The 26,705-nt window shown below is 38.1% G+C and overlaps 1 protein-coding gene across 3 annotated transcripts in view; it reads left to right on the forward strand.

Moving 5' to 3' along the window:
* thrab (thyroid hormone receptor alpha b) overlaps window positions 1-26,705 on the forward strand; it is a 162,531-nt gene that overhangs the window by 1,844 nt on the left and 133,982 nt on the right. For 2 of the 3 annotated variants that reach the window (XM_065242383.1, XM_065242379.1), the window contains exon 2: window positions 25,475-25,664. The exons of the other annotated variant lie outside the window; for it this stretch is intronic. The gene's annotated coding sequence lies outside the window, so the exon portion shown is untranslated. The remainder of the gene's footprint in view (window positions 1-25,474; window positions 25,665-26,705) is intronic. 3 annotated transcript variants of the gene reach the window in all.

Genomic DNA, 26,705 nt, shown 5'->3' on the forward strand with positions numbered 1-26,705 from the left:
TCAGGCACTTGGAGATTCTTAAAGGCTTTTTAATCGTTTACGTCATACATCAAAAGTCCTTGTTACTTTGATGCTTGTGTCTCGCAACTTCACACCCAAACCGTAGTAAACATCCTGTTTAACACCTTGGTTGGCTGCTTTTCATATTTTGTTGATATCAAACAGAGACCGCTCTGTGTCTCGGATGATAAATATGTTTGTGAAAAACTACTCTATTGTCATGCTTAGTTATGATGGTGTGAGGTTTTTATTGACTTAAGAGTGCCTGTGACCTACAGTACATTACATTATTCTGTCTCTCACCCTACTGTCATGCATTTCTATCTAAAACACACAAGTTAGAAACAGCAGATAAGCTCACGTGTAAACCATTAACCACTGTTATCGGTCAAGATTTTATTTTAAATTTGTGTAAAGCGGCGTGCAGCGTAAATCTACATTTGTTATTAAGTGACACAAGTAAGCAGACAATGCTCGGCCCCTTAACTGTATTCATCGTCTTTGGATCTCTCTTTTAAATTTTTTTTTTGAGAACATAAAATAGCTTTTAAAATCATTTTACAGTGACAATGAAGTCTGTTTTTGCATGCACTGTCTATACAATTGTATCTATACACGATTATAACGACAAAAACAGTTATGTTAAGCATGCGGTTAATTGTTAATATACCTATTGTGGTATTTACATTCATGCATCAGTTTGCTAGTTTATCTATCAGAGTAATTACTGGCTAGAGTATTAATGTATTGTAGCCTCGCCTATGCCTTGTGTCATCTGTTACATAATTCATGACAGCGCTACACATAATGCGTGCTGACCTTCTTCCCCCAATTGCATTGACGACAGATGCTGAAACTGAACTTTAGCTTTGGTCTAAAGCGTTTGTGGAGGGCAGTTCAACATGCGTTTCTGATAAGCACAACACGAACATAGTGTCGAACTGTGGAACATGACAGAATTTATCACCACTCAGTTTGATCGCCCCTGAACATCAGCCGTAGCTGTTCTGGCCCCTTTAAGATAACACTGCCCACACAACGTGGACGTATGGGACGCGCACACATGTACACTGACTCTTGCGCTTGTAGATTGCTCGATATCTTCTGCCAGTCTGCTATGCACAAAAAGTTCTGGTTGTTCGGTATTTTATTGTCCCTGGTTGCAGGCCAATTCCCTATTTCAACTGTCTTCTTTTGTCTGTAGCCTCTTGTTATTGGTTCGTGAAGCTGTGGTTTCCATGTCAATGAAGTCCAGTGTTTCGGTTGTGATCTGCCCTTTTTAAACAGCACTACAAAAACTCAGCCCCTTGCCCATCCAAAGGCACGGCAGGCGTGCACAAAGAAATACAAATATATGTAAGGGTTTATTAGAAATGAGTTCTGAGGGGCATTTATAAAAAGCCACTTTAACACTTATTAACAACCTTAAATCATACAGACTTGAAATGGGCTTCCTCTTTTACACTTTGCTGGTTCATTGAATGGAAGATGTTAGAATCAATGGCTGGTGGTAAACACAGCTCAGCTTTAAAAATGTATAGGGCATAGAGGTTATTAAATAAAACTTTTAAGACTCCCAGGCTCTAAATTTCCTACCCTTTAAAGGCCTGAGCAATCGAATATCCCAGAAAACACAGTTTGCTTTGGTTTCAGTAGTCCATATGTTGTATGGCTGTGAAATGAAACAAGCCATGTGTATTGCAGAAACTTTTTTTTTTGCAGCCGTAACACCTTGCGAAGGCAAGAAATACTAAATCTTATTTGTTATTATGTCTGTCAAAGCCTGCTAATTGGGCAGGTATAGAGTTACAAGTAGTTGGTTCAATTATTCATAGTGCTTATACTTACTGCTTTACTAAACTTACTTGTTTTGAGAGTAAATGGCACTAGATTACCATAAACAGCGTCTGCTTTCACATGAGTGATAGTAATGTCTCCGACTCCATTAACCACAATTATGATTCCTGTGTAAATAAATTGTGAAACACTCTCATTTCATATAGGCCTCTTAAGGTCTCTGCTTGGAGTGTAAAACAGGGGAAGTTTGGTCCAGATCTGACAGGATATATGGGATGAGAGATTAAATGTAAATAGGGTGACCGTACGTGCCATTTTTCCGGGGCGCGACCTGGCCAGGTTTTCTAGTGCTTCTTCCATAAGTCATATTTGTCGACCGCATACGTCATAGAGGTTCTTACTTACATTTCAATTAAAAACATAAAATCCAGTTTCATTCTTACCTTGAAATGTAACGTTTGCTTTTATTTGAAATAGAACCTAAAATAATAAACCTCGATGTCGTATGTGGACATCCAAAGGGCGCACCCGAAATCCTGGCAAGGCTGCGTCTTGGAAAAATGGCACGTATGGCGGTTGCCCCAAATGTTAAGATCACCAAGAATGTTTGATATCTTGCACTCACAATAAAATTGAAGTTAAAATCTTTTATTTCTTTTGGAATATTGTGGCATTTTTTTGTAGGGATGTGCATGTATGGCATTTCAATTAATCCATAGGTCTGAAAAACGAGTACTTGATTAAATGGGGGCGGGGCAATCAAAGGGGTGGGTCGTACACCTCATGGTGAAAATAAAAAATAAAAAATAAAAACTCAAATAAAACTTAAATTTGAAGAAACTATGACAAAAAATTAATGCATAAAAAAGTGCCTCAGTGATGCGAAGTGTTTGGGTTCACAGTGTTTGGCAGATCGGCGGAGTTACCGCGGTGTGAGTGTGCATAAGCTTTTGAATCATACAATGGTCTGCGCAGCTTACGTCGACGTCAAACACGCACCCAGTCTTTTCTACCACAGGCGCTTGTAATGCTAACCGGATATCCAAATGCCGCCATAACCACAAAACAAAAAGTAAAAAATAACTTAACCCACACAGTCATCATTTTCGTGATCGATCGTTGATGCCACTTTGAAGTACTCGGTCAATCGATTACTCGTGCCCATCCCTATTTTTTTCCAAATGATTTATCTGTGAGTTTCTCAATTTTCTTAATTAATGTGCTGTCATAATCTTTAATCAAAACGCAAATCTCCTTCCCTCCTCGAATCAATCTCGCTTTACTTTCGGGCACATGGTATGGCAGGATGGCGGGGCCACGGAAAAGATCGCACCAAATAGCAACATGTCCCAACTTCCAATGATACAATCAATTCTCGATTGACGAATTCCAAGTCCCGCCCTACCTTTTTTCATTTCAGAAGCTGTTTCAATCGGATATACCTCACAATGCGGACAATAAGACAACCGCTACTTCCATTTCATTGTGACTTAAAGAGAATCATTTCGTTCTCAACTCTTTAGTCTGTATAACCTTTCCCCACTACATTTCAACTACAACAGAAAGGTTCTGTGGATGTTTAAGGTTCTTAATGGAACCATTCAGCCTGTCAAAGAACCTTTTAGGAACCTTTATGTTTTTAGATACTGATTAGGGCTGGGCGATATATCGGGTGGAATTGCCATGCGCATCTCATCAGTAAAGCCGGTTCGGTGATTAGTAGTAAATTGCCATCACCTGCTTTCAGATGCAGCGGCATTTTCTAAACAGAGACGTAGTTCACCGACAAGCTAAGCAATATCGAAGACATTGTTGTTGACGAATCAACTGCGATAAAGAATGCGCGATTTCCTAGCTTTTCAGTGAACTACAGCTCTTACTGATGAGATGCTCATAACATTCACATCCGATATATCGGCCAGTGCTGGTACTGATGTCAGATGAAAGGGTAACAGGTGGATTGTACTAGGGATGTGCATTTATGTCATTTTTTCATTTCGATTAATCCATAGGTCTGAAGAACGAGTACTCGATTAACTGGGGGCGGAGCAATCAAAGGGGCGGGGCGTACATGTCATGGTGAAAATGAAAATAAGTGTGCTTAAGTGTTTTGCTATCATTTTAGCATTTAGCTGTGTCGTGTCGTCCTCTTACCTCAGTCAAGATGTAAAGTCTATCTCTTGACATTTGATGTTTAAATATGAGATGATAACCCATTGAACTTTTGACGGCGCTGTACATTTTGCAACTGACTGCCTGTATTTCCGAAAATCACGGCATCCTTTTAAACCATAGTGCCTCAGTGATGTGAGGTGTGACCGGCTCGCGGGCTGCCGCGCATTACGCGGACCGGCGGGTTGCTGATGCGCGGTCGCGCGGAATTATCTGTTTTTTTTAATCACGCATGGTAATGCTACTGATGTCATACGTCGGTCTGCGTAGCTCGACACGATGTCAAACACGCATCTCCAGACCCAGTCTTTACTAACACATGCGCTTGTAACGCTAACCAGACACCCAAATGCCGCCATATCCACAATAAATAAATAAATAAACACACATGATCATCGTTTTCGTGAAAGATCATCGATGCCACGTTCGAGTACTCGAGCAATCAAGTACTCGTTCCCATCCCTAGATTGTTCCTCTACACTATAGATCAAAATGGCAACTTTTAGCTGATTTTTTTCCGAATACTGTAAATCACTTTCTGTGTGAATACACTGTTTTAAGAGCTGCAAGTGATATAAATTGACTTATGGTATGATTTAACAGCAGGAAAGTTGATGCGTCACCACCTCAAAATCGAGGTAATATATAACTAGTATAGATAGTATACACTAAATGATTGATAAGTGATTTGGCAAAATTTCAAAAGCACTTAGTTTTAAAAGTGCTATTGTTTGCATTACTGAAAGCAGATATAGGTACAGTTTTATTCAGTGAACATTATTTGCATTACAAGCAAATGTCTCTTTTAAATCCTAATGTTTGCTTGTTATAAAACACATTATTTATCTTGCAGTATATTATGAATAGGCTTGAATCTAATAGATCACGTGAGTCTGATTAAAGTGTGTAACTTCTTAGGTCATTTTTATATAAACGTTGATGTTTGAGAGATTGAGCAGGACTGATTCCAGGAGCTGAGGAATTGGCAGCGCTGGTGTGCCTCACCTCATGATCATTTTCTTGTCATTAAGCTTTTGATGTAGGGCATCATTTACCTCAGGAACCTATTTTTAGCACCTTGTCAGTTGTGTATTATAATCCTAAAAGTGGCCTGTGATATTTTCTGTCCTAGTGAATGCCAGGTTTACTGTTTGTATAGTTTTTATGCTTATGAGGATTTACAGGAGAAGGTGATGCTGTGTGAAAAGAGATTGTATTTTAGTGCTGTAAGACTAGGAAACAGACAGTTCCCCTGTTGCTGTCAATGCGTCTTATATGAATTCAGAGTAAACTGTCAAAAATTAAAGTCCTCTTTATTCAACTTCTCAAAGATAGATGGATCTGGGCTCTGTGTGCACTGAAAAATGTCCTCCACAGCCAATGCTTTAAAAAACCAAGGCGCACTTTTTGCAAATCAAAACAGCGAACTGTCAGGTGAAGGTTGTTGTGACATCACTCACATTTCCAGTCCAAACATTTCCAGTATTTTTACTGAATATATTTCTAATAATTTCACTACCCTCCACCCCACATACCTCCCGCGTGTCAAAACAACACCTCTTACAGGCACTTCCTATTAATAACACAATCGTTCGGCTCATTACAGAGCTTACAGAGCAAACAAGCGTGCACAAGCCACTTGACTTGACTCCAATTTAAACTTCAAGGCTACGCCGTACTCTAGCTGTTGTATGTTTTGGAGCCGGTAATTACTGCCAATATTAAAGTCAGCAGTTAAAATCAAATTGCAACAAGCCTCTAAACAAAGTCTAAGAATATCAGCAGCGTGCAATTTCTTCCCAAAGTTGTGAGAGTTAAAGGAATAGTTTTTTCTCACTCTCAAGTTGTCACAAACCTGTATAAAGTAAGATATTTTGAGAAATGTTTGTTACCAAACCGTTTGTGAACCCCATTCACTTATATAGTATTCTTCTTTTTACTTCTATGGAAGTGAATGGGGTCTACGAATTTTCAAAATATCTTCCTTTGTGTTCATCAGAACAAAGAAATTTAAACAGGTTATTATTATGACAGCATTTTTATTTTTGGGTGAACTATCCCTTTAGGGTGGGATGGGTTGTGAACAGGGTAAGATTCCAAAATACATCTTAGCATCTTCAGATGGCAACTTAACCTCAACAGGGGCCCACATAAGGGAAGCGGGAAACTCAGTTGCGCAACTGCCCTGTTTGTTAATGCTGTTTGAGTTTGCTGTCATTTGTCAAATTGTTCAGATTGCTATCTCTTGTTCCCTGGACACCTGCTGCTCTATATGCTGCACTCTTTGCAAAAAAATGCTACACCTTTTGCATATGGATAAGGAGATGTACATGCTTCTTAGGCTGGCCCTTTGTATCTGAAGGAAGATTCACTGGGATATTGCTGGGTTTAATGATGTCCACGTTCAACATTTTGACAACATTGCCAGCGGTCAGGCCACATTAACTTCAGTAGATACAGTAGAGATATAAGGACCAGGATCTTGTTAAGGAACATTCTCGGTCAGCTTTTTCAAAGTGATTGTTCTTAAGTAAAACATTATGTACTTTGCTTATAACTTTAGTAACCTTAAACCAGATTGACAAGTTTGAGAAACCTTGAGGGTTTATTTTCCCCACCTCTGTTAAATAATTAAATGGCTAAAAGTATGTGGTCGGCCAAATGCCACACCCATTTGTGCTTAATGAACTTTAAACCAGGGGCATTAGTAGGGAGTTTGCAAACATTTCAATTCATCCCAAAGTTTTTGTGGTTTAGGTCTAGTGTGGGATTTCTTGTAAGATCTTTCAAATAAGATCTTAATATAAGTTTTTATTTCATAAGACTTACCAAACATGCTGAAACAGAAAAGGTACCCTATTCTACTAAAATGTTTGTCTAAGGAGGTTGCATCATGATGTATTTCCTGCCCCGTTGGGTGTAACTGAAATATAAAAATCTGTTAATTTTTAAGGGGCTGTCAGCTGTACTTTAATGTAAACTTGTTGTATGCTTTAGCCAGATAGCGTTTGACAGCAACCGCCTGTGAAATGCATTCGACTGAATGGTTGTTTTTAAAAGCTTTCAAAAGCATTAATAGCTATTCCTTTATTTTCGTTTATATTTACATTAGCTTTACCTTAATGGTAAAGGATTTCTTTTTAACAGGTCAGCACATGCTTCACTAAGCATCATTTCTCAAATTAAATAAAAAAAGATTTAAAGTGCACCTGCTTACGTGTTTGGGTGATTTATGGTTTAAACAAATTATTTCCACATACAGTACATTTTTGTAACTCTACTAGATATCACTGTCTTCCAGAAACGCAGGGTTTCCCGCAGCACTTTTCAGTTCGGGCGGCCCACCTTAGCTGGGAAACCCTACCACCTTAACTAGGTCTTCCAAAAAAAAATTTCGCTGCACAAAAGGCCGTCAAGTGCATCTAGGAGAATAGCGTGGACGCGCTTCACACTGCGAACGGGCAAGCGCACCACATGGCCGAAATGAGAGAAAGACATGGTGGAGGATAACTAGCCAGTTGATAAAACATTTAATTCATTAATAATCTAGTATGTGTTCATTTTCTGTCATAGTTTCTTCAAAATTTTGTTTTATTTGAGTGTTTAAAAAAATATTTTCATCATGACGCGTACCCTTTGATTGACATGCCCCCAGCCCCACCTGCACAACCTTACCACCTTAACTAACAAATTTTCTGCCGGAAACCCTGAAACGCATACATTTGAAAAGCTCTGTGTCCCTGATTGGCTAGCTAATCTGTAGGTTGTGATTGGTCTGAATACCTCTGACATGAGCTGGAAATGTGACGCTCCTTACTATGTTTGAAAGATTTGGTCACAATGCAATTGCCACTTACAGGCTGTGAGTCCGAAGCGGGAGGAATTATGATAATGTCGGTCTTCTCTACATCACCAATCCCAGGAAGTAAACTGTTGCCTACAATCCGTGTGTTTGTTGTAGTCCAAGAAAAGAGATTAACGTTGGAGACGATAACTTGCGTCATCGTTTACGTTGGGGTTTGTACCTTTTGCATATCATTAACATGTACTAACACACACTTACACACCAAAGGAAGTGAATCGGACAATAGGTGCTCTTTAAAAGTTAATCAGAGTTCACAAGAAGCTGATTGTAGAGTGAATGAACGCGAGTCTGTGAATTTTCAGTCAGGTGTAATCCATAGGCATGGCAGTGATCTGATTAAGGCCTGAACTGTTGCGTTGGAGTTGACCGTGTGATTCATGGTTATAGAGAGGAGGAGTGAGAGGGCCTGGCATGGAGACCTTTTGTTGGATAACCCTGAACTAGTGAAACCTGAAGCAGCTGTGAAGGGAGACCTGCCAAGCGGTTCAGTGAGAAATGAGCTGAGCCACCCGCATAACACAGTAGGGTCATAAACACACAATTAGGCAGTTCTCACACTTGGTTTGGTGGCTGCTTCGTCCAAACCAGAGTTTGATTTCAACCCCCCTTCACATTGCACTTACTGGTCAGAAGTGTAGTGGGTTTGCATTATTGCTGTTGCATCGTTGGTTGTTTACCACCGTAGTCAAGTAACAACTCGAAGGCTGTGAGATTCAGTGTTATGAAAGCGTGTTAGATTTAGATGTATTACTTCACAGAGGCTTGTTTTCGAATGCCACTAGGCATTAACAAATGCATTTAAAATTTTGCTTAATAAATGCAAGTGTGGGGTTAAAACAGCCCTATACACACACAAATGCATGGGGATGCACAGATGCGCTCAGATTATATAGGCTAGATTTGTATGCTTTGGAAATGTAAACCTTTGCCAGTAAACCATCTGGAAGTTTAAAGTTGCCAGCTCAGCTTTGATAATGTCTCAACATCTGTCAGCTATCAAATCTGAATGAGCAGAAGCCAAATATATAGAGTTTTATGATTAGTTGGCTGTGAATGTAGAAGGTTGCACACATTGCCCATTGTTTCCTTTGTCTCACATTTCTAAAGTTTCCCTTAAGGGCCCTTCCGTGGATCAAAAATTCAGTGTTGGTCATTAAACTTAAAGCCCCTTTATATTTCCTTTTTAAATATTTGATGTGAACTTGGATGTTGTAAACCCAAATCACGTCATGGGTGTCCTTTTTTGTGTGCATTTGTACTTCACAAACACATAAAAGTTTCAGTGACAAAACGTTTAAATACAGGACTGAATTATTGTTACCACAATGCTTTAATGCTGACAATAAGGTGTGCTTTTGGCTAAATTAGTATTGGCAATAAAAATACAGGTGCAGTCTGTTTTGTTCCTTAAATTGCTGCTGTTAAACTGCATGCTCTCTCTGAATTATAATGTAGCCCAGTGGTCTCCAACATTAATAGCCTCAATTTTTATATCTATTTATTGCAGTTTTTTATATGAGCTTTGCTTCTTTTATGTATGTTAACATTTTAAAATAAAAGCGAGTAAAATAAACTAAAATCAACAAGTAAAACTAAAAAGTTTTGAACAGATATAAAAAAGTAGCCCTCCAGAATTGTTTTATCTATTGTGGTAGCCCTTGCTCACAAAAAGGTTGTAGATAGGGATGCACAATATTTATCGGACATATAATTTATAAAAACACGCACCGCTTACGTGCTGCTCACGCTTGTGGTGAAAACACGGAATGTCGATGTACCCATTCAGCAAGTATTTAAGAATGGTAAGTTTTCCAAATAGCAAAAAAGGCTAAAGCTATAAACGACAAAGTGATCAAATTTATTGTCCTCAAAGACCAACCTTTTTCCATGGTAGAGGATCCGAGTTTTCATCCCTGCCTTGTACAATTTTGTTGCCACACACATTCATAATTTTGACAACAATGGACAACACAAGTTTCACCACAGACATTTGGATATCTGATGTTAGTCCGGTCAGTATGCTTAGCTTAACGGCTCAGTGGTTTGATGAAACAGTTATTATGAATATTATAGCATAAAAATATGACCTTATTGGTTATCGATATCGGAATCAGCCATTAGGAGGACTTAATTATCGGTTATCGCTATCTGTCAAATTTTCTCCTATCGTGCATCCCTAGTTGTAGATCCCTGATGTCCCCTGTAGGTTGCCAGTAGACCACAGAACTAATAGGATCTACTACAGTGAAGAAAGATAAGTCGAAAAACAAGTCAGTTTGTTTTTCATTGCTAACGTCTTCAACTCGGATGAGCAGTTAAAGTAGCATTACATTAGAGTAGTTAAGAGTAAAAACATAAGCAACTAGTTTTTAAGTTGCGTTCATTATTAAGATTTAAAGAAATAATGAAATGGAAATTCGCCCATATTGTACTCACTGTCAGGCCATACAGGATGTATATACACAGTAGGGCTGGGCGATTTGGAGTGAAAATTATATCTCGATATATTTTGCTATATCTCGATAGCCAATATATATCTCTAAAGCTTTGCGTGGAAAAAACTCTCCCCAAAAAACTACTGCAAAACAAATATTTCAAAATCCACAAGGGCTTTTTTTATTTAAGTGCAAAGAGGTAGTTCACGTAGGAACAAAGTGCTTCTGCAACATTTAAAAAAATATATACAAAAATTACACTTTAAATATAAAATAAGAAAATACATATTGTCTTCTTTTTATTCAAAAATAAAACAACTCCACTTCAGATATTAAGTTTTTTGATAGACATTGATAATTCTTAGTATTTTTCTGAAAACCCTCAGGAGATAAGGGGATTTATCCTGGAATAACATAGGTTTTAGGCGTTTTAGGTTATGGGTTAAATAGGAGAGGGTTTATATATGAGGGAAAACACTGTTGTTGTTATTACACAGAAAACTACAGAACACGTGCACTTGCACACCGCATCATAGGGAGAGAGATAGCTCTCACATCAAGAAAAGTGTGTGTGTGTGTGTGAAGCACCACTGCTAACCTTTGTTTAGTCGTGATAAACTAAATAAGTCGTCTTCTCTGTCAGTAACATCCGTGACTGATGACATTTACGCGAAAAAGAAAGTATACGGAGAAACGGACATTAAAGCACTGCCACCTTTTCACTGTCACGAGAGACGCGCGCGCTGTCAAAGCGCTTCACACAACGCGCACGAGAGAGAGGGGCGCGCTGAACGCTCGCAACAATGAATTTAAGCAGTTTTAAACAGTAATATATACATGTAAATGGGAATCATGGAAGATCTATTCGTGGTGGCCAGTGTTGATTCCGTGACGGGCGCTGCCATGTTAAATGAGATATCACGCGAGGGGAGGGGGAACAAAAGCAAGGAGGCGGGGGCGAGCACAGCACACAGAGAAGGCAAAGTGGCGAAATCAGAATTTAATATAAACATTATATCGATATATACGATATGTCATAATCCATTTCGAGTTTAAAAAATGTATCGATATAGTTTGAATATCGAAATATCGACCACCCCTAATACACAGTCAGAGATATAATAAAGAATATTCTGGCTCTTCTCATCTTTATAATGGCTTTAGATGGTGCCCCATTTTTAAACTCATCCATCCATAAAAATGAATCCACACAGTCAATAAATTTCATTCGTCATTTTTGTAAAAAAAAAAACAGCATTAAACTTTTGTGAAAATCATAAAAAATGCTAGCGCTGACTGGCAACTTTTTTTTTTAAACGCAGGTGGGGACTTTCAAAAAGAGGAGTTACAACCATGTTTAACTGTGTTTGTGGCATTTTCAATGAAGTCATGTGCATTATGAAGTGCATTTTCCCACCTGGCTGAGGTATGCGGCAGTTTGTCACGCATTGTGACCAACTGCTATTGACCTAGCTTAGGTTGAAACCTGTATTTGATAAGACAAAAGGAGTCAGATTGTTTCATGAATGATGTTGATGTAAAGCTTGCTTAATAATTGCCCTGAGCTTCACATTATTGCCTTCCTGTGGTCATCAGACCTGAACGATTTTGCCTCGAAAGACACTGCCATCAAAAGACGCACTGTACCAATATTAAATGTGACCTCATTCCAGCCATGGTATCAAACGATGTTGCTCATGATACTTTATTGAAGGTTAGAAATGGGCTCCTTAAAGGAATGTAGAAATAATACACGCGAATGTGAATGATAGCACACAAGGAAGACACAATTTGATGAACCCGCCAGAAAAGACAAGAGAGTAACTCATCTGTAACAAGTGGTAGAAGTAAATGGAGAAAAATAGCTCATACTTCCGAGACGCAATGCTTTATCTGAAAATGAAAAAGGTGTCAAATGCTAGCAGCCTTTCCCTCTGACTGCTGCATCGAGTGGAGACGGGAGGGCTGTTTGACTTGGCATGCAGGCTGGGCCTCATTTTGGCTTGTAACCGAGAAGATCAATCTCTACATCAGTGAGGTGGTTTTTCTCTCAGTGTGTGAAAGCGTTCTCTATAGGTTTTATATTTTATCTTGAGGCGATTCGATCAATCAGAAATTAACACGTAGCATAAAACTGTCGGAAAGGTATGAGAATGGGTTTGAAGCCGTAGTTAAATGCAGATAAATGTAAACATTATGTATTTACATTACTGCATTTGCAGATGCTTTTATCAAAGTATGTCTTTTTATTTTAACGCTTGTTCACTGGGAAGTGAACTCAGGACCTTTGCATTGTGAATGCAGCGCTCTACCAATTAAGCTACAGGAAGACTGTAAGCATCATATTAATATGCCAAGATGCAATGTTGCTTGGCAACCTTTAACAGCTTATGGCTAGGCTGAATTATATTTCAGAAATTGATAGTTTTGTTTATTGTAGTTAAATAATAACTATTTATTAAACATTGATTGTCTTTGATTATATGTCCGCATTGTGCTTCATAACACCTTTTACCATGGTAAAATCACTGTGAAATTGTCCCTCTTGGCTTTGCTTAATTTAACACAGTGTCTGTCCCTCCTTTTGTTTTTTCTTCCATTGTTTTACAATGTATTGCATTGTTCTGTTCTATTGTGCAATACAAAGTAATGTTGTATAATTTGCTTTGAGATTTTGCATTTGGTCTTACTCAAGGAGTCTGCCTGTCCAGGGGACACACGTTCTACAACAGTCATAAAGCTTCTGATAGTTTACAGCATGTGCTCATCTGTCAATAGGACATTTACAGAACAACCTGTTGTGTCAATTGCTAAACAGCACAGATATTTATTGATGTTTGTGGACAGCTTGTGAATCTGCATGCTGTTGATGGCTGGTATGTTTTTGTGATGTGCATGTAGTTTTCTGTGTTATTAAAACTCAGGCTTCTTCTTTTGAATTTATGTAACATCAAACATAATTGTACAGTCTCTTTTCATTCTCACACACAAAGTCTTTTCCAGTTTTGTGCAGATCATTCATCTTAAACTTAGTAAATTGACTGTAGGTTGTCCAAAAATTGTAAGCTTACCAAGGCTAAAATCTCTGCAATTCAGCTTTCACTGGCCGCTTTCACACTTTAGACAGTAGGCTATCAGCTGGAGTTTTAGGGATCAGGCTGCACGTGAACTCTTCTGTTGCATCTTAGCATAATGCAGCATTGACTGTGATTTTTAAGCCGTGTGAATTAGGGATCATGTTGGAGGAAACACTCTGATGGCTTTCTTTCCGCAGTTAAGCCAGCTTTCTTCTAGCCAGCATCTCCAGATGCATTCTATTATCAATGCAATAAATACAATGCAGATAGTTATTAATATAGGAATCAGATGTATGGCCATGCATTAGCAGGTGGACCAAAGCAGCCAGAATACATTGCTGTGTTTTGGCTGACATGCACCAAAAGGTGCTTTCTTGGCATGTCGTAAATATCATAATTACTAAAATACTACTTAGAAAATATAACATGAGAACCCTTACAAAAATGTTTTTTTGGTAACAATGTTTCTTTGCCGTATTGATTATTAGTGGCAAAACTACAGTGTATGGTTTAATTATAATTTTTTTTGCTTTTAACTGTAGTAAAACCATTGCATATACTTGTAAAGGGAAGTCGCAACCTCAGGAGAAAAATTTAGTTAGGTATTGTATTTGGTTAATTCATTTAAATAAATGACTTTTGTCATGTATAATCATGTAATAAAACGAAAAAAAAAAGACATTAATACAGTGTGTTGCTATAGGAATCCACAAGAAAAGTGGAAAAAGGCTCTACAGGCTATAAAAATGTAATAACAAAATGGTTCTTATAAGAACTTTGACCTTAAAGGCGGGGTGCATGATCTCTGAAAGTCAATGTTGACATTTGAAATCACCTAAACAAACACGCCCCCACCCCAATAGAATCTGGACCTTCTTTTGATAGACCCGCCTCACACATATGCAACCCAGGCAACGATTTTGTTTAGTAGACACGTCCCTTACTGCTGATTGGCTACAAGTGTGTTTTGGTACTCGGCCCGACTCCCTTTTCCAAAGCGTTTTTCAGAAATCGTGCAACTCCACCTTTAATGTTCTTTGATGAACCAAAAATGGTTCTTCTGTGGCATCGCTGCAAAGAACACTAGCGATAGCCTTGGAGACGATACTTGTAACAAGAAATGCACTTTTGCTTATTCTGCTTATTTGCTTATTCTGAAGCAAATTGAACCTGTTAGTGTGTGCAATTACTAATCCGTGTTAAAAACTATTTGTTTCATCTCAGAGAACAATGAATTGTTTTAGCAAATTGGACTTTTGACTTGTATAGCAGCTGTAATTCTCATTCATATAGCTTATAGGTTTTAACACACTACAAGACTTCATCATTCACATGGTAGGGCTATTAGATAAGGTGTTGGAGAACCTGTGCCAGACATGAACTGACTAATGTGTCAGTGCCTTTTGCTTTATATGGAAACGTCACTGTAGCACTTTGCGATGAAAAAGACATGGATGAGGTTCCAATAATGGTGTCTTGTGTCAGTGTTGCGGGATCAAGAATGCATTCATGTGACCTATATGGTTTAACTTGATACACATATAGGTCGTACCTTATGAAGTGACTGTAATTGAGAACCTCGTTCACCTTGCCACTAGGGCTGTTCCGAATACCATATTTTGAGCTTCGAAGCTCTAGTAGAAATAAAATCGAATATTCGAAGCTTCGGAAGGAGGGGCTGAACATATTTTTTCTCTTTAATAAAGGCAGGAATCTGTGTGTGTGTGTGTGTGTGTGTGTGTGTGTGTGTGTGTGTGTGTGTGTGTGTGTGTGTCTGTCTATCCACAGTTTTATTATGTGGCGGATGTGTTGCTGCGAACTCAAGGGAGTGTATTGCATTTTTTTCGTGCAATATGGACATGTGACACTTCTAGAATTAATAAACTTTAAAAATACTACAGAACAGCGCAAGCCGGAAGCGGCGTGCCTGTCATGCGTCATGCGAGAACAGCATTAGTGAAACAAAACACAAGACCAATACTTTTAATAAGGTAGCCTATTTTCTAACAACATTTGTCTAACAAACAAACATTCCCGTATCAGAAATTAGCAGCACAGTAATTACTGACAACGTAGGGTAGGCTATTTAAATAAAACAACGAAAATAAATGAACGAAGTTCAACAAACTGTAATAAAACGGTAGCATACTTTCAAAATCAAGTTTATTTATTATAACACCATCCAATATGTTTTTTTCATCAGAACAATAATGAAGATATTTTGCAGAAACCCCAGTGCTCCGTCATGCAAGTCAACCGATCCGCACACTTTAAGAGCTAAAGCATATATATCCAATACAAAAGTAATCCCCCATATCTCCGTGTGACATATTGACGTCTTGTGAAGCAAATCAATCAGTTTTTGCAAGAAACTGAACGTTATTTACAACACTATTAGCGTGAATGCCAAAGCAGGAAGCGCGCTTTCCGTTCGAGGCGATCTCTTCTTCTACTGGTGGAGTTTGATGGCTGTTGGCTATGGATGTTGGTCTCTCTGCGCCACCTACAGAACGGGAGTGTGAAGCGCACTTCCTGCTTGGCAAAAGCTCTGCATTAACGCTGAAAAATATTTATATATATATATATATATATATTCGAATCTCAAAACTGAAAATCGAATGTCAACCCACCGAACGAATATTCGAATATTCGAATTTTCTGGTCCAGCCCTACTTGCCACATACAGTAGGTAACTATAAAAAAATGCAATATTGGTCCCCTAAATGCTTCTAAACATCTGCTTTTATCATTGCTTTTTAATCTTCTGATATTTTCAACCATTACAGAACCAATACACTTCACCTAGAGGCTGTTTACACTTAAACGTTTTGAGCTCGTCCACTTTCGACCACTTTCAACCACATCCAGAGGTAGTCGAAACCACATCCAGAGATAGTCGAAACCACATCCAGAGGTAGTCGAAAACACTTTTGATCGGATCGCTTTGGATTTGCCGAACGCACATGTGGTTGAATGTGTTCGAACAGCCACACGCGACCGCCTTCTCTCCGCCCATTTATCTAATCTGAGGTAATAAACACAAGTTTTATGTCTTTTTTTGACTTCTGGCGTGAACATACGGTGAACAATAGAACACTATTTTTAGCCTTTCATTGATACAACTAAAGCGGCTGATCTCCATAGTTTCGTTTTGAAAGCGTGTGAAAGTTGCGCAATCCTATTTCATCAATTGGGCCGAAAATTCAGAGAAAGCTCTTACATACACACGTACAAAACTCTGTGCAGCATGTTTACTTGCTAAACAAGCAGTGGACTCCGACATAATATTAGTTTGCGTCCATATAAACTCATAATTACTCCCACTCGAGTTTGAATGACAGCAAGGAGACTCGCCCACCGTCTCACAGACCACCCCCTCACAGTATTCAGGACAGAAGCGATCGAAAGTGGACAAAAGAGACGGATTTAAATACCAGGTGTAAACGTAATCTCGTCCACTTGTGATCCAATCGATGAAAACACATCTTAATACCAAGTGTAAACGGCCCCCTAGACTCTAAGCCAACCATGAGATTTTTTTTGGGAAAAAAATCATCAGCTACACTGCCAGAAAAAAATTATCAAAAAGGGTCAAATGTCTAATAATGTTTTTGTTTTCCAATGAACCATATTTTTGTATCATATGTTCGGCACAATTATATTTTTGTCTGCAAAACTAATTGTAGCATACAGCTTAAGATGTTGAGATTACTTTTAGCAAAGTGATCCTAAACTTTTTTTCTGACTTTGAATATTAAATAATGCATTGATCAGTTAATAATGCAGATCATTCATTAACATAATTTTAAAAAGTTAAATATTATGATATTAAAAAAAACTTCCTATATGATCTACATGGATTCCCTATTGTAGCTTTACAGATCCTCGATTGAAGACACTGCTGCTGTGGGATTATTGAGATGCAAATGTCCTTCCTTAACATGCTGGAGATCTTTACTGTCATTCACTATACCGTTTATTGATTCATTGTACATTGACACCGTGCCACAGTATATGCGTTCTCAGAGATATACAGTAACACTTGATATGCAGCGACAAGATCAAAAAGCGAAAGTTCACAAGATATCGTTTCGGCTCGGGTCTTCAGTTTCAGCTTTGCTCTTTGTCATACGGGTGGTCTACCTTAATGTTCCTCGTCTCTCATCTGTTCATGTGACGTCTGTCATCCAAGCTCTGTCTTAATCAGTCGCCAGAGATGACCTTTCCTAGCCAGACAAGAACATCAGCAGGTTTAAATGCCATCAGATTTAGTCTCTGGAAATTGTAACCTTTCTTAATGGAAATGGATGAAATCTAGGTGGAAATGTATAAAGGACAATATGTCCGTTACGCAGAGCTACATATTTTGTGCAATTTTTCTGACAGAAGTCTGACTATTTAAGAGCACCTATTGTCTGATTCACGTTTTTACATTTCTTTTCATGTGTAAGTGTGTTTTAGTACATGTTAACAATAAGCAAAAGGTACAAACTAGGGCTGCACGATTTGGGAAATTTTTCCCATTGCGGTTATTGATGCTAATATTGCGATGTGCGATTGCGATTATAATAAATGGTATCATGAGTCAACTTGATGGGTTTTAAGGAAAATCCACACACAGTTTAGGGATAATGCTAAAATGTGTATTTGTAAAACTAGAAATGTTTTGGTATTGCCACGTGATGTAGTAACTGCTCAGTGTCAGTAATCCTAAATCCAAAATACCGCCATACAACAGACGTAGAGTTTTTTTTTCAGCTACCAGATCACTGTCAATCTCCTCTGCATCCATCTTCGCTCTGTTATTTCCGTGCTGCGCACACACAAGTAACAACGCACGCAACACACGTGCATGCCACACGTGCACTGCCTTTTTTGTTCATTTTTCTTTCTTTTTTTAAACAGCAAGAAAAATCAACAAACTGTTATCAGAAAGTTTGTGTTAACAAGTCCACACATTTATTTATTTAATATAATTGCAACATTTTGCTGTCATATAATCGCACAGGCTGACATCGCGATTGCGATGCGATTAATTGTGCAGCACTAGTACAAACCCCAAAGTAAACGATGACGTGAGTTATCATCTCCAATGTAAATCTCTTTTCTTGGACTACAACAAACACATGGATTGTAGACAACAGTTTACCTCCTGGGATTGGTGATGTAGAGAAGACCGACATTATCATAATTCCTCCCGTTTCTGACTCACAGCCTGTAAGTTAACTCCTGTTAGCATTGCATTGTGACCGAATCTTTCAAACATGGTATGAGCATCACATTTCTGGCTGATGTCAGAGGTATTCAGGCAAATCACAATGTACAGATTAGCTGGCCAATCAGGGACACAGAGCTTTTCAAATCTGTGTGTTTCAGGAAGAGAGTGAAATCTGGAGCAAAAAAATGTACGGTATGTGGAAAATAATGTTTTTTTTAACCATAAACCATGCAAATTTTACCAAATACACAAAATAATGTTGTTTTTAGCAATACAATAGGTGCTCTTTAAACATATGCAGGGCTTCAGACTAACTTTTTTCACTAGGAGCACAGTGGCCCCCAACTGAAAATTTTAGGGGCGCAACCAAAAAATTTAGGGGCACACACCGTAAATCAACATGCTAACCAAATAATCACATTTCTACAAATTTCTACTGTATTACTAATACATACTTTGATGATAGATGCAGAAATTACAATGTGCTGTTTCAAATTCACTGTCACATCAGAAAAAAAGGTCAAATTTACTGGTCGCACATTTGCGACTGGATGTAAAATTCAGTGGCACACTCTCAAATTTTGGTGGCAGTCTGGAGCCCTGATATGTGCAATTTTACCTTAGGGTATTATTTCGACTTTAGATGCACTGATATAAAATTTTCGAGAGACGATTATTCAGACTGATATCTAGGGCTGGACCAGAAAATTCGAATATTCGAATATTCGTTCGGTGGGTTGACATTCGATTTTCAGTTTTGAGATTCGAATATATATATATAAATATTTTTCAGCGTTAATGCAGAGCTTTTGCCAAGCAGGAAGTGCGCTTCACACTCCCGCTCTGTAGGTGGCGCAGAGAGACCAACATCCATAGCCAACAGCCATCAAACTCCACCAGTAGAAGAAGAGATCGCCTCGAACGGAAAGCGCGCTTCCTGCTTTGGCATTCACGCTAATAGTGTTGTAAATAACGTTCAGTTTCTTGCAAAAACTGATTGATTTGCTTCACAAGATGTCAATATGTCACACGGAGATATGGGGGATTACTTTTGTATTGGATATATATGCTTTAGCTCTTAAAGTGTGCGGATCGGTTGACTTGCATGACGGAGCACTGGGGTTTCTGCAAAATATCTTCATTATTGTTCTGATGAAAAAAACATATTGGATGGTGTAAGTGTTATAATAAATAAACTTGATTTTGAAAGTATGCTACCGTTTTATTACAGTTTGTTGAACTTCGTTCATTTATTTTCGTTGTTTTATTTAAATAGCCTACCCTACGTTGTCAGTAATTACTGTGCTGCTAATTTCTGATACGGGAATGTTTGTTTGTTAGACAAATGTTGTTAGAAAATAGGCTACCTTATTAAAAGTATTGGTCTTGTGTTTTGTTTCACTAATGCTGTTCTCGCATGACGCATGACAGGCACGCCGCTTCCGGCTTGTGCTGTTCTGTAGTATTTTTAAAGTTTATTAATTCTAGAAGTGTCACATGTCCATATTGCACGAAAAAAATGCACTACACTCCCTTGAGTTCGCAGCAACACATCCGCCACATAATAAAACTGTGGATAGACAGACACACACATACACACACACACAGATTCCTGCCTTTATTAAAGAGAAAAAATATGTTCAGCCCCTCCTTCCGAAGCTTCGAATATTCGATTTTATTTCTACTAGAGCTTCGAAGCTCAAAAAATGGTATTCGGAACAGCCCTACTGATATCTACCTTTGGTAGTATATATTAACTTGCATTAACTGAACTCTGAAAATTATATTTGAATGTTATTAATTCAAAAAATGGCCAACAATATTGAACATTTAACTATGTGATGTTTCTTTACATTTTCTATATACACATTAATTTCCTGTTCTCTATTGATTGATATATCAGCCAATACTATATATCGGCGCATCTCTAATTTTTTACTTGCTGTAACGTAACCATGGGTGGTGTAGCTTTTTGTAGTCAGGTTGATTTGATCTACTCATGTATATATTTGTGGAATCTTTAACCACTTGGTGACAATTCAGTGAAAAAATGTGGAAAAGTCAACTAGTCAACTTTAACACTCTGGGGTCGGCTGCGGCGCAGGCGCCGCAAACTCTTTATTTTTCGATCACTCCCCAAAGAGACTTAGATAACTCTGCTGATTTTTGACATACAGATATGATTTATACATCATTTAAAAAGTTAAATTGTCTAGTTTTTTTCTGTCCACTCCCAATAAAAACAGCATGTTGTGCTTTTCGCAAAATTAAGAAAATAAACATGATGCGCGTTTTGTTCTCTCTCCCTCAGTGAAGTCCTTTCAGAAACACGTCAGAAAAATTAACTGTAACTTAACGAATATTTGTCATATAAACAAAAGATAAATGTCTACATAATGCTTGGAATGTCTGCTTTTGGAAGATGTAAGTGAAATCGAAAACAAATATTGTAATTCGTTGTTAACTGTATTAGAAGAGAGAGATGTACCGTCTTTCTTCTGTTGCTTCATTATCTATAATGAGCCACGCCCCGCTCCATTGAAGAAAAGAGCAGAGATCATCCATATTCATTAGTCAACCCCACAGTCAATGGACATTCCGTCTCTGCAGCCAGCCATTCACTGCTGTGTTGAGTTTTAATCCGAGTGCTGGAAACATGACATCTACTTGTTTACTCGTGACTGTAACTAAAGTTATCTCCAGACGTGAGTGTGACTCGATCGACGTCCAAACGCACACACAAACACACAATGCCTCATATTTGAAGCGCTTTGTGGTATCATTATAAAAGATGCGATTGCACACATCACATACTTGTTTACTCGCGCCTAAATCTCCAGACAGACGCGAGTGTGTGTGCTTCGTCAGTGTGACGGGATCGATGTCCGACATATAAATCCTTATTTACTTGCGGATGTGTGTCAGTATCTCCAGACGCGAGTGTTTTCTTTGTCTTCCGTCAAACAGCTGAGGCGACGGGAACGCACATACACAAACACGCGAGTCAGGAAACTCGACGCACTTTTTGGTATTCTTATAAAATACGCGATTGCAAACAGTACAATCCTTATTTAGTTGCGTCTAAGCGCATATCTCCGCACAGCAAGTTTATTAAACACAGGATCACTCGCATGTGCACACATTCACTGCTTTCATGATCAACACGTGAGGTAATGGCGGTGGCTGTAAACAAACATTGATAAGTTTATCACGCGTGTCCCTGGTTGTGTTTCTACTATAATGATTACAAAAACACAAATAGGAGTCCAGACAACGATAGGCAGTTGTTCTTTTGAGCTTTTTACTGCACAAAAGTAAACCTCTCGCTGGCCAACCAAACACAAACCCTGTGTTCACTTTATGATGGCCAAACAGTACCTTTACCATGATTAGGCTACTATGTTTTTTAAAAGGTAACTTATACTTGTGATATTAATAGAAAATATTTCAATAGAAATAAGCACAAATGTCAGTGCATGTCAAAACTTCCCCAGGGCCCTAAAAACCCCTTAGACCCCAGAGGGTTAACTAGTTTATTGTTGGATGAGTGTGCTAGCCAATCATCTTGAACAATCGTCCCACCCAAGCTGTGTGCACAGCCTTACATGTTGCACTGTACAGAAATGTCAATAGCTGAAAGCTGCTAATGCTCACAGTACAAAGATGATTCATTGCAGATTTTATGTTGCAGATCTGTGGCCATTTGTACCGCACTGGCTCTGTGAGTGAACCAATAACTGTGAATGAAATTCATACATCAGGGTACTCATTTTCTCAAAAGGTTTATAGTGTTTTCAAAGCCAATAAAAAACGGAAAACCTCTTAAGCACAGTAAAATCTTTTTTTCATCCATTATTTCATGTCTTCTGCAAAGAAGAACTTTGCAGTGTGTCATCACATGTATATTGGTTAAATCAGTGGTTCCTGAACTGGGGGGCCTCAGTTTTATGACATTTAATAAAATACATAAATTTTATCATAAATTCTGTGTAATCAAACCTTAGAATTTTTTGGTGAGGGGGCGCAAAGGGATGCCCGCACCCTACAAAAGCAGAGTGTGCACTTAAAAGTTTGAGAACCCCCGGGTTAAATAAGGTTTGTACATAGGGTATGCATGCTTGGTTATTTTTGTAGTGGTTAATTAATATTTGTTTTAAGTTACTTCAGAGCCCTCTGACCTTTGGGCAATGTAACGCCAGGACAGCTGTGTGATATAGGCTGATACTGTTTAATTGTTTGAACTGTCCGATAGGCACGGTCACCTTACGATGACAAACTGTTGATTGATTTACTGGCCAGACTGATATTTATATATGGGCTGACAAAATTATAAATTAACTATTATGCATCATTTGGGTTTTTTATGTACAAAGTTACTCACAGTTCATTCAAGATATACCGTTTTGTGTGTGATTCATGTGAATCAAATTTATTGCGAGCACCTCGCTTCATAAAAGCGGACCATCCATGACACAGTGTTTTGTATCTGCTGCTGGTCTTTACTAGACATGGCTTTAGGTTTAACCTCAGTCACAGGATTATGTCAGTAAGCCTTTTATAGGTAATCTGTCCACATGAAGTCTGCCACATTGGTAAACTTTGATCTAGAGACTTCCCCTACTCTCTTGTCAACATGGCTACTTAGTGATAATCTGATTCAAAGTCTGGGAAATTCTCCTGTTTGATGTTTGATGTTTAAGCTTTTAAAGTCTAGATGACAGGCACTAAGGCAAGGAATAAGGGAGAAACTTTGATCTGTGATGTCATCATCCCATCATGGGATGGACCATGAAATAATAAATAAAATGGAGAGAAATATCACATTGGTGAGAATAATTATTCGTATATACGAGGAATATTTATTTAGTTTTTCCCTTTGTTTAGTTTTTCACACCTTTCTTGACTTTTTCTGACATGCAGGTACTAGAGTTTTCGAAAATCAATAAAGTGGTCTGTATGACTGTGATATCAGTAGCATGTGTGTGTGCTCTTAAGCACAGATGTCTATGAAGTGTCTATTAGATTGGACCAAAGGTCATCGTATGCGCTTTCAGCATTTCTTAAGGTCTCCAAATGCTCACATGAGATAAGCCAGATGGTGGGTTAATAATGCACCAATCAGTATTATAGCGCAACAGGTAAAGAGTCGCTTTCACTTAGTGTAATAGAGTTTTGGTCGCTGTCCAGCATCAGACAGAAACCCAGCGGCTTTCCGCAGAAACAAGATCAACAGCCAGCACAGCGTTTGCTCATAGAAGCTTCCCTCTGGCCATCTCTGCAGTTGAGGCTTGCTGAGGAAAGCGGTCTATGATTTCACTAAAATTGAAATAACCTTACAAAAATGATCTCTTAAATGAGTTTAGAATTTTTAACCCAACTCAGGAAGCTAAACAGCTTTTCAATTAAATTTTCAATTCAGCGTTAGTTGAAAAAAGGGACAACTTGTTGGGTTGTAATTTAAAGCTGCAACGTGTAACTTTTAGAAGGATCTTTTGATAGAAATGCAGTATAATATGCATAACTATATCATCAGTGCTGTATAAAGACCTTGCATAATGAACTGTATTGTTTTGGCTTAAAATGAGCTGTTTTTATCCACCTCGTGTCCCCTTACATGGAAGTCGCTGCAATGTTTCATGTTTCAACAGTAGCCCTAAACGGGCCAACTGTCCTAGAGAGCGCATTTCATCTCTACGTTTTCTTAGATGACGACATGTTTGTCGTGTGGCAGCTACCATAGCTTCTCATTGCGTTTCGAAATTGAGGTTGGTTGCAATTCGCAATCTCACCATTAGATGCCACTAAAAATCCCACATTACACCTTTAACCCATGCTTGGTTGTTTTAACCCATTGTTGGGTCAGATATGATTTTAATAGGTTAAATTATACTAAAGGGTTAGTTCGTACCTTTTTTGACCCATCACTGGGCTGAAAATAACCTTCGTTTTTTTAAGTGTAAAGTCATCATGTTGTAAAATATTTGCTGGTTATGTAAAATTAAGCGTCATGAATATTGCAATGATTTGAATGCACTTTTGCTTGCAGCATTAGATTTCTAAACATCGTGTCATTAGAGTAGTTTTGCAATCTCTGCTTGCTTGCTTGCTTTACTTTTGAGTATAAGAACCTTAAGACGGATGTTTTAATAGCATATCTGATTTAACACTTCATTAACAAAAACTTTGGTACATAAACCACTTAACAAATTCAGACTGTTCCAGTTTATTACTCTTATTCAACGACTTGCCTCAAATATCACTTTATTAAATCATTTCAGAACAAATGCATAAATATAATTGGCTAAATTTGGAAATATATTTATATACTGTATGTTAAAGGGACATTTTTTGAAAATATGCTCATTTTCTAGCTCCCCTAGTTAAAAATTTGATTCTTACTGTTTTGGAATCCATTCAGCTGACCTCCGGGTCTGGTGCTAGCACTTTTAGCATAGCTAAGCACAATCCATTGAATCTGATTAGACCATTAGCATCGCACTAAAAAATAAACAAAGAGTTTCGATATTTTTCCTATTTTTCCCGAAAATAGCCCTCTGCTATTGCTATTTATCTGCCTAGAAAATCACAACTTTTATTTTTCCATCGGTCTTAGTACACGATGTACAGAAGAGTTTTAAATAGTTAAAATATCGAAACTCTTTGGTTTTTTTTGCGTGATGCTAATGGTCTAATCAGATTCAATGGATTGTGCTTAGCTATGCTAAAAGTGCTAGCACCAGACCCAGAGATCGGCTGAATGGATTAAAAACAGTAAGAATTAAATGTTTAACTCTAGGGGAGCTGGAAAATGTGCATATTTTCAACAAAAGTGGAATGTCTCTTTAAATACAATTCTATAGCTATTTTATCACCCAGCCCTAATCTTCACATTCATTTCAATTTTTTACAGAACCTGTGAAGCTGAACAGGAGCGTGCGTGCTTTTTAAATCGCTGAAGTCAGCAGTGAGGTTGCCAAACACTACACAAAAACGTCCATGGATTGTGATCAACTTCTCTGTGCTGGAAGATCGGACTGTTGGCTGCGTTTCTCTCCTTCATAATTTCACCCTTCATTCAACACTCGGATCCTTGACACCACGTGAGAACTTAATTTTACATAATGGGCATTTAAGCGCTCACTTTGACATTATTTTTCACCATGGAGGCCAGATGTAGAACTTTCTGACATTTTAAAACGTTCCCAATTAAGCGCATGTTCCTAGCATTTTGTGCCTCTGTCCTTTCACATTTTACCACTGAGATTTTAATGAAAGCAGCTTTAGAAAGGACCATTACTTTATTAGAGAGACAAGAGGGCTGTCAGACAAAAGAGAGGTGGGCCAGGAAAGCGTCACTCAGTTTGAGGAAATCACAATTATGTTGCAAATTATTTGGTGTCACTGCTGAATAGTGGAAATGGAAATAAAAGTAACAGGACTGATAATAGCTATAGCTGTGATTTTGACCATGGTCATGTGCATAATACATTTGTAGAGGAGAGAATTGAGAGATTTATGGTGGGTATATATCACACCGCTGTGGTTTTTCTAATAGATCAGGTGACTGAATTGAAAGTGCACTCAGGAAATAAGACGTCTCTGGGGTGTGATTAATATTATGGTGCCAGTTTTGTGAAAGGCTTTGCATTTTTGCAAGTATGTTAATTTTGTTGGTGGATACAGTTTTCTATTCCAGATTAATATGCAATTTTAAGACAATATGTTTATCCATCTGTTATTGATGATCGAGTAATTGCCCTGGTAAGAAAAGATAAATGCAAATTCATGTAAGACGATCTCCAAAAGATTTTAATAGTGTCATTCAGTTCAAGTCTCAGGTTAAACCAAGTTTAGGAATGAAACCAAGTCTAGGGCTCATCCACAAATGATTTGATGACCATGCCATGGCACACTTTTCCTTTAAAAACCCTTTATTGTTTTATGGATACATACAAAATGTAAACATAGATGGTGCAGCTCAACTCTTAGTTTTGAAAGCAAATAGTGTTGATATTGAATAGTTTTGATCAATTGACCTTGCAACCAATAATGCTTAAAATCCATCTCTCTTTGCAAGTTGCATGTGGTGGGTTAAACTATGGTTTAAAAACGGCATTACTTGTTTTTTGTTCTGCTTTCAT

The sequence above is a fragment of the Paramisgurnus dabryanus genome, chromosome 1, assembly GCF_030506205.2.
Source record: "Paramisgurnus dabryanus chromosome 1, PD_genome_1.1, whole genome shotgun sequence".
NCBI lineage: Eukaryota > Metazoa > Chordata > Actinopteri > Cypriniformes > Cobitidae > Paramisgurnus > Paramisgurnus dabryanus.